The sequence below is a fragment of the Heliangelus exortis genome, chromosome 21 (assembly GCF_036169615.1).
Source record: "Heliangelus exortis chromosome 21, bHelExo1.hap1, whole genome shotgun sequence".
Taxonomy (NCBI): Eukaryota; Metazoa; Chordata; class Aves; order Apodiformes; family Trochilidae; genus Heliangelus; species Heliangelus exortis.
In genome coordinates, this window is record NC_092442.1 from 8,913,756 (window position 1) to 8,928,425 (window position 14,670).

Sequence of the window (14,670 nt, forward strand, 5' to 3'; positions counted from 1 at the left end):
GGGGCAGCAAACCCCAGCGTACGCAGACGTGATAGAATTTCACCCTTCTCCTCGCAAAGCTGGTTTTTTTGTTTGGGTTTGGGTGTTTTTTCCAAATCTGTCATCTCTGTTTGCCCCCTGTAGGGCACTGTCAGAGATCACTCGGGGACCATAGGCTGAAGTGTCACACAAACCCAGAAAGCATCCCGAGTTACCTGCTGGGGACACGCGGCGGATCTCGACGTGCGAAGCCGTGCAGCACGATCACCCATCTCCTGGGCTGATCAGTTCCATATGCTGCACACCCTACTTGCTTCCACACTCCTTTAGGGTTTTTTGGGGGGTTTCGTGTTGTTTGGGTCTGTTTATTTTTTTATTTTTTTTTCCTAATTTGAAGGAGTACAGAGGTGGAAGATAATCCATTTGCGGGTGGAAAGGAATTGGGCTTAAAAATAGAAAGATGGGTGGTATCTGATTTGGCAGTTCTGCATACCTCATCTAAAACCCTGCAGCTTGTCACTGCTGGGAATAAATGCATTTTATTAGATGGAAACTGAAGGAAAACAAGCCCCTTGCTTATATTAGCAGCTATTTTTCAGTAAGTTAAAGGAGGACCTTTCATACCCACATTTGCATCTGAAACACAAACATCTACTTGCAGAACTTGTATCAACACCGAGGTCCCAAGCACAATACCACAAATGTGAAAGAACACATACTTCTACACCAGCACTTTGAAATACCTTCCTTCTGTTATTCAAACAATAAATCACTGACATTTTAGAACATTTGACTCAGGTTTTGGGGGGTTATTTTCACTACTTCCCACTGAAGAATCCCAGTTTTCGATCACTAAAGCTCAGCCGCTTCGTTTCTCTCCATCTCCTTGCAAAGACTGCCTGCTGCTGCAGCACCCCAGCAGAAATCCCTAATCCCAGCAAAAAAACATGGACTTGAATCTTGATTGCTACCTCACTTTCACTTTCAAGTGCAGGAAACTCCACTTTCTAAAAGACTTTGTGACAGTTTTCCCAAAAAGTTGTTTAGACGGAAATCTGGGTTAAAGCCGTCGTAAGTTCAGTCCAAAATGTTTTCTCTTGTGATGTACTTTATGTAGGAATAATCATAGATGAAAAGTGAATAATTCTCAAGGATTTCCTGCTTATTTTTCAAACTGGCATTAATCCCTGTTTAACAGATAACATCTGAAATCAATTGTAAGTCTTGCATACGCAGAACCCAGTGGAAATTTATGTGTAAAGCAAATTTTACTCAGTATGAATCTCACTGCAAAAGGTTTGATTTTGCTTATCCATAATGTGAGGGGTGCAGCTCCGTTGAACTAACGACTGTTTTACTGTGTGGTTTTTCCAGTCCAAAGAGATTATTAAAATCCAGTTTAAAAGGAACAGATATCCTAGATGGAAAAAATAAAATAAAATAAAAAAAGTTTTGTTTTACCTGACAGATACATTTGCCCTAATTTACAGCTTCCTACTTCTCCTGCATTCTGTTTGGGCAACAATAACCCCCTTTCAGGATCGAAAGGCTTTAAAAATACAGCGAATATGTGCATAAAAGGAAAAACTAGTACAGATGCAGACTGTGGGTTAAGAGCTATTTATGCAGTATCAGAAGACTAAACCAGACTCTGGCCTGGCCATAAACTAAACCCACGCCCTAAATGAGGTGCCAAGCCACAAAAAGCATTTGCGTCAACTGGGAATACAAGGAAAAGAAGGACTTCTAATTATAGGGCCTGGAAGCGGAAGCCCGGAGTGATTAGGAGTTGAGGCGCTGCTGTGTGTTTATCTGGGAGCTTCCTCTCAGCCCGGGCTTGACAGATGAGGGTTGGCCTAAAGGGTGGGATTGAAGCTGCTGATGGTACACAGAGTTCTCCAGGATCCCAAGGAGAGGCACAGCCTGAATGCTCCTCGGGCTTCTGTGGCCTTGTAGGAACAAAACTCTTCGCAAGCAGGCGTCAGCTGGTTAGCCCGAAGAGCCAAATTAGAGAGCAGCAAAGCTCAGTTGGGTACTTGCTATAAAATCTAGGAAACCTGAGCAGCCTGAGCATCTCCACCACATCCTATTTATAACACCTATCTAGCTGCAGAGCTGTTTGGTTTATGCATACAAATGAGGCAGAGAGGATTTCACCTTGGGTTTCAGTGGCACTTTAAATAATGCCACTTTTGAGAGGAGCAGAAGGGTTCCTCTGCCTTCCAAAACAATGTCATTCTGTAATTACACACTGAACAACTCAACACGTTCAAGCTGGGCTGGATTAGTTTTAAAAACACCAAGGGCACAAATGTTAGGAAAGCAGGCAGGCATCTGCACATAGCCAGGGATGTACTTTCTTTTGGAATGCAACACTCCCAGGCACGGATGCCACCCAGAGATCCGCACGGCTATTGACACAACCAGGGCTAAAAAAAAAATAAATAAAATATAAGCAACTTTTTTTTTTTTTTTTTAACTATGAGCATAGACACCCTGCAACGTTAACATTATGCTCTGCAGGTTTTCAGAGTACAGGATCAGAGAGCTGAGCAGAACCACGCTGAGTTCCACAGCCTCCTAAATGAGTCCATACGCCTTTCCCTCGGCTCTCCCACCCCCTGCACCCTCACTGTGCAGATTTCTCTCCCCCTGCAGCTCTTTTGCAAAAGCAACCCCGTAGATACCTTGTTAAGATGTCACAGTTTGTATGGTCCATGATTTTATGAACCATAGGACCTGACTGATGAACAGTAGCTTTATTTCTTCTCACTTAACTCCTCGCTGAGGTTGATGCTGCTCAAAATACAGCCAAATATCAGTGCACCTAAGCCCATGTGAACTTCCACGTGTAACACCTCTGCCACAGCTTGAAAATTCACTCACAAACTTAGCTAAATTAGGCAAGTCTGATTTTAACAATGAAATCCACCAAAAAAAGAAACACAAGTACATAAAGAGATCCAAAATATTCCAAAATAAATACTAAAAAAATGCCCCAGCAAGTCAAGAGAAAGAGAAGAAAAATTAAAAAAATATTTTGTGAATAATTACCAACCTATGCCTGCACTCTGGAGATCTCTGTACACTATAGGAAACTATTCTCTATTTAAACTGAGAATGTGGAGCTTGAGGTGGATGTATGGAAACTGTCAGACATTTACCATGTCCAACAGATGGCTCAACAGTGTGCTTTAGATACTGAAAAACTATTCACCAGTTCCAAACATTAACTGACTACAGCTGATGGCCCAATAAATACCAAAAAATACTTTATCAGGACACATTTCTCCCTCCCAAAAACCAAAAGACACACTGGGTAAATGAGGGCAGAAGATGAAAGGGAAAAGACTCCCTTTTTCCTTTTAATCCTGCCTGTAATTTCTCCCAAAGGGACACAAATCCATAGCCCCAACCCTTACCTTGGTGTTTGGGGTGTTGTTATTTGCAGGGACTGGAGTAAATATTTTTACTGCTGAAACATATTATTGTGTTTTTCTCTTGGCTGAAACAACAATAAAGTAACTGGTACAGAGCAAGGGTAAGTCCTGACCCCCCTGAGGTCCACAGAGCTTTTCCACCAACTTCAAGACAGGAAATAATTTTACCCTTTTTATCCAGTTGTGCATCTTTAATCAGAAAGGAAGTCAACAACTCATTAACAATGCCTGCTGTGCTAAATGACTGTTTTGATAATTCATTTTAATGTATGGAGAAATAATAATCAGAGAAAAAGCAAATACCTATTCTCTAATTAAATACAGCTCATTTTCCTTTAGATGACAGATCCAGAAGGTGATGTTCCAGCACAAGATAAATCTTGTAAACCTGAGCAGTCAGTTGCAGTCATTGCAGAAGTCCAAGCACAGAGAAGGTGCTGGCTGCAACCAGCAGTGCTGCAATAAATGAGCTTATAGAGCACTTGACATTAGAAAAGATACCTGCAAACCTTAACTCATCTACACCTTTAATAAAAGACTGACTGTACACATTAGGTGGGAAAAACAGGAAAAAAATAATTGGTAACAGATGAGGCACTATCAGTGCTTCCCAAGAATCAAATAAGGTTTTTTTTCTGCCCACTTGCTCTGATCAATGGGAAAAACTTCTGCAGAGCCATTCCAATTTAAACCTCTTTAACTATTAACTCAAGGCCACCATCACATTTCAATATAGAACATTTAAATAATCAGAGGAATTTCAGGTCCGTTAAAGGTGCAGTCAGGCATCCAAAGGGGCATACAGTTTAATCTGTTTTACTGCTGGTCCAACATTAATTTTCTCATTATTAATGGATGGAAAAGCTCTTTTGTAGCCAGGGGAGCATAATTACTTAAAATTTTAGATGTGTTGCACTTCACAGCTCTCAGAGGCCAAGCTGGCAGGAGTAACACTTCTGGAAAGCACATCACTTATTTACCACATTAAAAAAAAAACCAGCAGATATTTATAAAACAGCAGCACTTTTTAGCTATTTACTAATAGAGTATCTTCTTTAAAAAAAATCTCTTTGACATGAAAATACCAGAATTAAACAAAAAAAAAAACCAATGTACAAAAGTGAACTGAGTTTGACATGTCATTTACTGGGTTCAGGAATGAATTAAGAATCAGGGATCCTCTGAAATATTCTTCTCTGGCACAGAGTTACTCTGTGACATCAAGTAACAGCTTCTCAACCCTTCAATTTCCTTAAAATTATCTTTCAGTTCCCTAGTGCTACAAATTTGAAGATGTTACAGCTCCTTTTTCAACAAACCCTTCTCCTTAACCTGTCCTGTTACAACAAGCTGGTTTCAAACTGTACCCAAAGCTTTGATTTCTGCTCTTTGTCTCTTCTACTGCTTGCAAACTTCTTTCCTATCCCCTCTCCCTTGCTGGAATTATGCCATTATTCAGTCAGTCACCTACCCCAGCTTGAAAAGGCTCCTACTTCTTGTTCCCTGAGAGCTCCTTTCATCCTCTCCACACCAATTTCTCTGGAATCTTTCTTACCACCTTGCCCTTAGCTCCATCAGGATTAAGTCTTACATCTTAGATACCTTTCCTGGCTCATCTCAAAGCCATTCTTGGTCCAGGAACAAATCCCATGCTCAACTTGCAATGAATTCTCCCTTCTCTTCTTGATTCTTTATGAATTGCTGGTGTGGATCAGAATGTGCCTCCCCCAGTTTAAAAGTTGGTGCTACTGCCAAGTTGAAGGTGTACTCAGCTACACCTAAAGCAATGTTTTCCTTAATTATAGTATTTCCAGCTTGTTTCAAGGGCTTGTACTGGAAAATACTGCATCTTTTGCTCCCCCCCTCAATAGTAAGAGGCCATGACAGAATCCTGTAGCTGGCAAACACTCCCATGAACCCATTTAAGACGTGTAGAGAAAAGCTTTTATTGAAAAATACCCTCCCAGGAGAAGACCACCACTAAGCTTTTGTAACAAAATGTCCTTTTCAGAGGCTGTAAGTCTAGTTACTTGCCTTAACAAATTGGCAATTGAAGCACAGCCTTTAAAACCAGTCAAACACAGGGTAATTCTCATCTTTCCTGGCTACCCACAGCCACCTACTGATTTTTTGTAGATATAGCTCTTGGCAGAAAGCCTTCCCTCCCCAGCATAACTGAGAAACAAGGCACAAGCCTTAGAGTAACAATAAAGAATGATTAAGAATTAAACAAACTTCAAATCTATGCACAAGCTTCTACTCCCAACCAGAATTCTCTAAACAAATCCAAGTTATAAACACATTTTTATGTATGCTCCCAGTAAGAAGGAGCAAAAGAAAAGAAAGGAAAGTTCTGCTGCTCATCAGCAGTGTCCAAGGCCAAACTGGCTACTGCCACATCAACAAAGTGAAAATCTGACACTGGGAGGTCCTGCAGTCCTGTAATAAGTTACTGGCTTGGAATATTACACTTACTATGCAACTGTGACTTTCTGGAGGAATTCAAGTCAAAGGCTGTGCCAAATGCCCCATCCAAGAGAGAAAGTAGATGGCACAGGCAGCTGAAGGGCTCCAACCACAGAGCCCATAGTGCCTGGACAACCTCCTTGGAAAAGTCCAGCAGATGTTAGAAACCTTGTATGGAGAACAGGAGGCTGTGCCCAGGTCAGGTTTCATCATTTAGCACAAGTGAAGGAGGGGTTCAGACCTAAGTACAATTTTTCATCCTCCCTCAGTAGCTCAGCCAAAATTATTTCACACCTCAGCTTGCCTGACCTGGGGCTTTCACAGCAAGGGAAGAGGAAGAGAAGCACATTGAAGATGGACAGAAAAGTGACAGATTTTCTACCACCCTCTAAAATCAAACTTGATTTTTGAATATCAGGACTCTCATCAGTGGACATATCTACAATTTACAGCTAATTCCTCTAGGCTTTGCTTCATCAAGTTTATGGAAATGCCACATATATATATATATATGTTTTCACACCCCTGTTGTCCACACAAACAGATACCTTAAGACCTTGTGCCCAAAGAGCATTACAACAATCAGTATGAAGCCTGCAAAGTACCCGCTCAGTGGAAAGGTTAAAAACAACAGATAAATATGTTGGTCCTGTCAAGGTCTGATTTCTGTAGTTTATCTTCAGCAGAGGGTAGGCTGGGTCTGTTTCTCTGGATAAGGCAGAAATTGTTCTTTCTTTGTGTAAGACTATCCCAATTCAAGGGCAGAGAAGAATACATGAAAGGAAACAGAGCCCTGTGGTGAGCTGGCACAGGGGACAGCTGGCATCCCTCCCTCCACGTACGGAACGGTGCCAGCTTTAGGAACAAAAATTAACTGTCTCCAATTTCTATAAGGGTTGAGAAGTAAGTTATCTCAGCAACCTGGCAGAAACACAGCCTGGAAAAATGATCCCTGAGTTCAACTGGAGGTGGGGGATTTGACTTCAGACAGGGAGGTTCCTCACCCCAACACCCACCGCAGACCCGGAGAGCGCGGAGCAACCTCAGCTCCACACAGCAGCTTCTCCTCTGGCCCCTGAATCTACCACAAAGCTGATGGAGACAATTTCCACCACTGGAACACAGACATCAGCTGCACACCAGGCAAAAAAATGCCATTTTCTACCTCATTTTCATACAGAATTCTCCTGCTGCAGCACATGCCAAGGCGTAGCCCAGCGTCGAATCCAAGCAGGCTGTAATTTCCCTGCTGCCTGATGGAGCTGGCACTGTTCAAAGTAAAAAAACCAAAAAAAAAAAAAAGCAAAAAAACCCAAAAAACCTAAAAAAATAAACCTTCTAGTGTTGCCTGGGAGGGACAGGGACACATCCACATCCCATCCAGCACCCTTCATTTGTGGGAGTGCTGTTCAAACTGGGATCCCGCAAGAGGGATGTCAGGGAGAGCAAGTGACAGAAAACATCCCTTCCTTTGGGAGCAAGTGAGGCTCTGGCATTGCCTCCCCTCCACAGGGAGAGGAAAAAGAAACTTATTGACCCGTGCACTAGATAAATGAACAGACTATCCATTAACTAGTGAATTGCACAGAATGAAATTATGTTAGAGACAATAAAATGAATATGAGTTTAAAGCGTTCGTTAGAACTGTCACCAACCTTCTAAAATTTAACCTACAAACCCCAGCCCTCCCCCATATATCATACAGAAAGCTTGCCAAAAAAGACAATTAACCTGTGCAATGATCAATAATTCTGACATCCGTTTTGGGTTTAATTTGAATGCCTTCAATTCCTTATAAAACATCACCCTAGACGTGAAAAGAAAGCAGCTAAGTTTGATCACACATTTGTTAGCAAAAAACTTCATTTGGACGATATCTGGGTATCAGTGACAAAAATGTTGCAAACCAAAAACCTTCCTAAATAGAAAGCACTTCTGGCAAAAGACAAAAGCTGTACAATCACAAAATACACTATTTCCATTTAAAAACTTGACTGGATCAAAATCTTCAGGTTTTTTATCAGAATCAAAATCTCAAACGTGGAATGTAAAAATTGTGATTTATTATTCATGCCCTGATAGACAAACTCAACTTCCTTTTCTTTTCCAGTATCTCTAGGAAAAGTCAGCCTTTGGGTACAATGCACATTTGTTGTGTCAAACCTGGTCCCATCAATAACTCAAGTTAACCTAAAAAAGAATATTCATCTTGGTGCTTCATATTTCTATATATCCCAGAAAATCCCCATTTTATGACCCTAAACCATACCAAATAAACAGAATCCATGTGTCAGCTACAACGCTGCCTTCAAATATTGAGAAATAAGTTCATTCTTCAGCTAATCTTCTCCAAAATTCTGTCCCACATGTGCCACATTCTCTAGACAAATTAAATTACTGCAAGCAATATATTTTTGTCTTAAAAAATAAAAAAATTAAAACCTAGGGGTTTGGTTATTTCCAGGCCTCTTGATAACATTTGCTTAAGCAAGATGAGCAGCTGGTCTAGACTGAAAGGCTGCACCAACTGCTTCCTGTCACACTGAAAAACTCAATATCATTTAAAATCTTAGTATTAGGAGAAAGGTTAAAATAAATTCTGAAACTTCTATCATGGCATACTCTGTATTAAACCTTTGAGCTACGTAACTTCCAAAATCCAAAGTATTTGCTTTTTAAAGTCTTTGAAATTCTACTAAGAAACAGCCACATATTAAAAATATATAAAATTCCACATTTAAATAAAAATTTAGAGTTAAAAACTTTTCGTTTCAGTGATTATAAAACTGAATTAAGCTTGATGTGTCTGTAAAATTTTCTATTTTCCTAAAGAATGGAGAAGAAACAAAGTTTATCAAGACATTTGGCTCATAGAATTTTTGTATCCATTTCTGAGGGTACATAGGACCTTCCAGTCTGGAAGTGATTTCTGAAAAACTACCTTACCTCTTTCCTTATGGATTCTATTTTTATTGTACTATCTCTGGCTGTGCAGAACTTGCACACGTGGAGACACCAACATATGCAGAACAAATATTCATCTTCAGCACAAATAAAACATTTAGAATTTGCTTTTAAGTGTGGTGAAGCAAAGACCGTTTACTAAAATAAAACTACAGCCCCCCAGACTCTAAAATGACTCCTAAAAGCATGTATAGCAATTCCTATAGGATGTATAGATGTGCATAATTTACACACAAGTTGGTTTTAATTATCACAGATCATAAAGGTCTTTATACCTTTGATTTGTGACGACAAAGAGAGGAATTCAGTTTGGTTTCACCGTGTTAAAATCTAGAAAGGCTCCTCCCTTCTGGCCTCCTCAAAAATAAACTCCTTTAAGCAAATCCAGTTTGCTCAAAGAGCCACAAATCCAATTCCAAGCTGCTTATCAGCTGGGTGATTTCCAGACAGGACACTCTGAGGAGTCTCACCACTCGTGACCGGGTCCCCAGTCTGAAGGGACAACCTGGCACCACCCGGAGCGCTCCCCGCCAACATCATCAGTGCTGCCATTAAAATATTTGTTTTAATTCTGACCTCAGAGTCACAGCTAATAAACAAGAAAGGCAATGAGAAATTGAAAAACAAACTAAATGCAGCTGTTGGACTGGCTGTTTCACAACTGTGTTTAACTGCATCCTTTAATTTCACTCCTATGAATAGAAGCCATACACCACAGCCTGCATGCCAGCCGCTCGACCAAGCACTATTTTCTTTTGAGTTCATTTTGCAGTGTGACTCCATCATGTAAATTTTACTGTATTTTTAACTTTGCCTTCGAGATGAGGCCTGCAAACAATGGGGAACTATTTGCTGGTGGTTTCTCCTTAAGCAGCAGAGGAGCAAGGGAGAGCATCCGCGTCGCTTTTCCGTAACCTTCCTCACACACAAGAGGAACAGGATTTTTTGTGTATGTATAAAATATGTTTGTCTGTGTGTCAGCTCCTTTAAATATACCCATGAACAGATGATGAATGTTTCAGAAGCTATGCATGACAAAATCACATGGAAGAAGCAGATACAGAGGGGTGAAATGTGAAGCTGATGCTATTCTACGGACTTCCTAAACCAGACTCGGATAGAAAACCAAAGTTGGTTTTGTTTTTTTTTTTTTTTATGTGTCTTTGTAGGAATCAATTAGAATACTGCTCCTGAATTCATAGGATTACAAAATCTAACTAGGTAGAAAATCAGGAATCTGAACACACTTCAAAGATAGCAACAAAGAAAAAGAAAAAAAAAAATAACCCAAAACGGCCACAAATTTTTAAAACTCTCAATAGAGAGAATCACATGACTAAAAATTAGGACAGTAAGAGAAACAGAATTTCCATTTATTTTGGAACATATTCCTTAAGCATGGAGGAAAACGAAGATAATTTTGTTCTGAAAAAAAAATAAATATAGCACCTTGTGTGTTTGTTCAAATAGGTAACAATCCTCCCCTTCTCAACATTCAGACCTGGTATGTGGAAAGATAAAAAATGCCTCCTCATGACCCTCCCAAACTAAACACTTTGTTTCTTATTTGTGGGTGGCAATTTTTTTTTTAAAATAAAAATTAATAACTATTTCTTTTAAATGTGGAAAATTCAACTTCCAAAGAATATATACCCTTAGAGCTTTACACTGAAATATCTTGAAAAAAGAAAAAAACCAAAACAAGAAACAAAGCAGACCTCAGGCTTCTCAGCACTTCAGGATATTTGCATCCCCAACTTTGCTCAAGTCCCAAGACCTTACACAAAAGTGAAACACTGAATACTTTGGACCAATATTAAAAGGAACAGCAATAAACCAAAACATTTGCATGAAGCCATCTACAGAAATTTCCATAAGGGCCCATGCCAGAGGTCTGAGGAGCCCTGTGTCTTTATTGACTTGAAGGGCAGAGCCCAGCAACCATCCCCGGGCTGAGGATGAAGAGGGAGCAAAGTGAATTAATTTTAATGGACCACAGCTGAGAGCAGAACTGCTGAGGGGTTTTTTCCCCCCCCCTTTCTAAATCCCAGCATCTAATGAAAAACGAGGATGTTTGTCCAGTTCCTTCAGTTTCCAGTCTAGACACTCTCTAGTTCACACTAATCCAGTTTACCATTGAGCAACTGATGCTAATTGGTAACATTTAATCCTGGCCCTTCCCACTCCCCCATTTCCTCTCCCCAGTTCAGACCCTGCACACACTCACAGTTCCTGGCAGGCTACATCACCACGTTCAAAGCTTGGAGGCTTTTCTGTACATGTCTTAAATTAAAAGTAACCCCCTACAGTGTATTCCTTCTTTTGAGAACTTCCAAAATTTAGTCCAGGGCACCTTCAGCCACAGTTCCCTGCAGAATCCAGCTGGCTTGGTGGCTATTTCCAAGCTGCATGAATTACTCTGCTGGCAGGAGCCCAGCTCTGGTCATCACCTACACCCCACTCCTTCCTCTTACATGCCAGTGTCCTTCCCACATGCTGTGGGGCAAGAGTCACTTTGTGGGAAGGGGTTGTGGTAAAAAATAAATACATAGCATGTGTATGCATTACTTATTAAGCAAATACATTACAAAATCAGATCCCTTTTTCCTGGTAACACGCAGCATCTCTTCCAAGGCACTTGGCAACGCTAAATTATTACTAAACCATTCATTTAATTTATTCAGCATTGGATGGATGTCTAAATCAAAACATGAGTGTTTCAGAAGAGGGACCTTATCTTCGTGTAAGCCACAAAAGTCTCTGGCACATAGGGGAATGTATAAATAAATCATTATTTTGACATACAATAAAGTGTATAGAAAAACTGTGTCAGCTTCCCATGGAAGAAAAGGATACAAGAAATACTCAGAACTTAGCAATTAAAACAGGAAAAAGAAAACAAGCAGCAGTGCCAAGTCACCTGAACTTGAAACTTGGAAGCAGATTTATTAAGCACACTTCCAAAAATAGAACAAGAACGTTAAATAGGAAGTGTGCCCACCAGCCAGAAGAAACACTGTCACCAAACTGACAACACAAGTGACAAAGGGAATGGATTAAGGAGCCTCATACTCATCATTTTTCTTTTTACCACTAGAATAAAACCCAGTTAAAATTTCATGTTCATTTCTCAAAGAATCAGCAACAAATGGCAAAGCAGGACCAGTCCTTTTCCACTTCTATTGAACTACGACGTATCTTACCTCTTGGAATGAAAAATGTTAAGCAGAGAAGCAATAGGAACATAGAAAGGGACCTGGCTTTTAGGAATTCCACAGGACTGAGGGATTTCGTGGATGAGAAATGCCCTGCCACAAATTTTCAGCTGCAGTACAAACACCCTGCCCTTCCCACTCTCCAAAAAAGTCCAGCAGCCCATTCCCCATAGCAAACCATCACAACTCAACTTTTTTTTTTTTTTTTGCAAACTAAAATTTGACATACACAGGAAAACACACAAAGAAAACCTAAACTACCAGGAGCTTAAGTTTTTTTCCTTTATGCATTTTTTTTTTCCTTTCTAATGTTCAACGTGACCTCCTGTGTGTCTTAGACTGAGGCTTTTACAGACTCTCTAAAATCAACTGACTCAAAGCAAGCTTTTATTAACATAAGGGTCTGCAAGAAGTATACAGACACATGCTGGGCTGCATTAAAAAAACACTATGGTGCCCCCTAAGTATACTCAGAAAAGATATTTCAAGGTTGTTATTTTATTATTCAACCAGATTTTCAGAGTAGGCATAGATTTCCTACCAAAAAAACATCTAACCATGCCATGTCTCTTCTTTCTTCAAGTACTCCCAATCAGAAAAAGAAAATATTCAATAGATGTGCCTTACATTTATACAAAAGTTAGGTTACAATTAACTTTTCCCTATCAAGCTCCTTGCTCAGTATGAAAACATAACCAGCAAAACCCCAATAATTTATCTTACTGCCAACTGGCACCTTTAAAATAAAACTTAAGGTGGCAGTGGCACAGTTCCTCTGGCTTACTACATAAAAATCCTCTTTCCACATCCCTTGATCTTCAGTGCTGCCCAGTGTCAGTGGTGGATTTTTTTTGCCAACACAATGCTGGAAATTGACAGATGTGAATATCTGGGGACTTCCCAGGCCCTTGGGATGAGACATGATGAAATCAAGCCATTTGATCAGGCACAGAGAATACAACACTTCACTGAAACAGATCAGAATTCCCTGTTTGTCTTCACAGCAGGAATCTGCAGTTCTGTGTTCTAGTGCAGCATCACAGATACTGCTCAAGATGGGAACAAGAGGTTTTTTCACTGGAAATCAGCCCACAGATAAAAACAGTATCAAAAGCCACCTCTTGTTTTGTTCTGCTTTGTAAGGACATCAGCTTGACTGGCAATATACCACTATCTAATGGATTAAGATTGTTACTTAAAACACTGGCTTCAAACAAAATTCTGCCTTGATGTTAAATAAAGAATCTAGAATCCTGTGTTAAGTGCTGCTTCATCCTGTAGGCAGCTGAGAGTTTTGCTTTGTACCCAGAACACAGGGTATGATTCAGTACCTTGCTGTGCATCATCCCTCCTGCAAATGCCTCATAACAATCAGAATTTGCCAACAAAAATAACAACAATTAGAAATAAGCATTTTGCCATTAAGCATCTTATTGCATCATTAGACCTAAGGTAATATTCTGCTGTATAATATACCAAGGATTAATATTAGTACCTGAGCCAAAAAACTTGGTTATAATACAAGTAATCTAATAATATGCAAGTATATCCTTCAATTAAAAAAATAAAGAGTTCATTTGCTGTTGCATAAAGATTGTTTCCCTTAAGTTTATTCAGTCATAGAAATTGTCTTAAGGAAGCATTTAATTAATACCTATAAAGCATTCTAATTTAAGCAGCTGTATTTATGTCATTTAATTAAAATATTATTGTTCAGGATTTGGCATAGTTGATTCTCAGCTAAACACACAGTCACAGAAAAAATTCTCCTAAGCATCAGAAGTAAATACAGCCAGATGAAAATGGAGCTTTTTATGTCAAAACCTCACAGTGAAAATGATGGGAACTGCACAGCACTATTAAAGAGTTCTGACATAACAGATGGGATGGCAGAATTAGCCCAACTGGCCAGTTAAACTGAAAATATAAATGACAGACACTTAGTTTTATTCTTTGAATTGTGGCTTCATCCTCAAGACCTTCAGAACATTTGCTACATTTTAGGAACTGTTGGTTTAGGCAAGTGGAAGCTGTTGATTCATTAGCCACTTCACTACTGCAAAGCTTCTCCCCCTTTTTTTTTTCCTGTCTATAGATAGAGTAGCAAACATGTTAACTGCCAAATTAAAAAGATTTATTAACAGACAAGATTTCTACTTTTCTCTGCTGCCCAGAGTTATTTTTTCATTTATGAAGAGGAAGGAGTTTAATAGGTAACTTTTGAGGAGTTTATAGAAGTATTTTCAGATTATAGTTCACTTCACTCAGAAGAAAGGGTAGAATCATAAACTCTTCCATCCACAAATCACATAATGGCAGTGTGCAGCACTTCAGAAAGCTGTGCCAGTGAAATGCATCATTTTGTTTTAATAATTCTGGAGGAGTCCAATTTAACACAGATGCTGATCCTCTGGATACCTGCATTTCAGAACATCTGGGTACCTGGCTGGCAGGATACCCGAAAAAAAAAACAACTTCCATAGAACTTCTGCTACATTGGAAGTTATTTCCCACAAATACCATAGGGTAACAGTTGCTTAAGTTTGAAATTTCCAGAAAAGAGAAGCTAACCAATAAAGAAAAGAGAAGCTAAACAATATTTATTA

General features: G+C 39.6%; 1 protein-coding gene across 21 annotated transcripts in view; it reads right to left on the reverse strand.

Annotated features, from left to right (window-relative positions):
• The window catches only part of BCAS3 (BCAS3 microtubule associated cell migration factor), a 310,770-nt gene that overhangs the window by 228,485 nt on the left and 67,615 nt on the right, over positions 1 to 14,670 (reverse strand). The window lies entirely within an intron of this gene.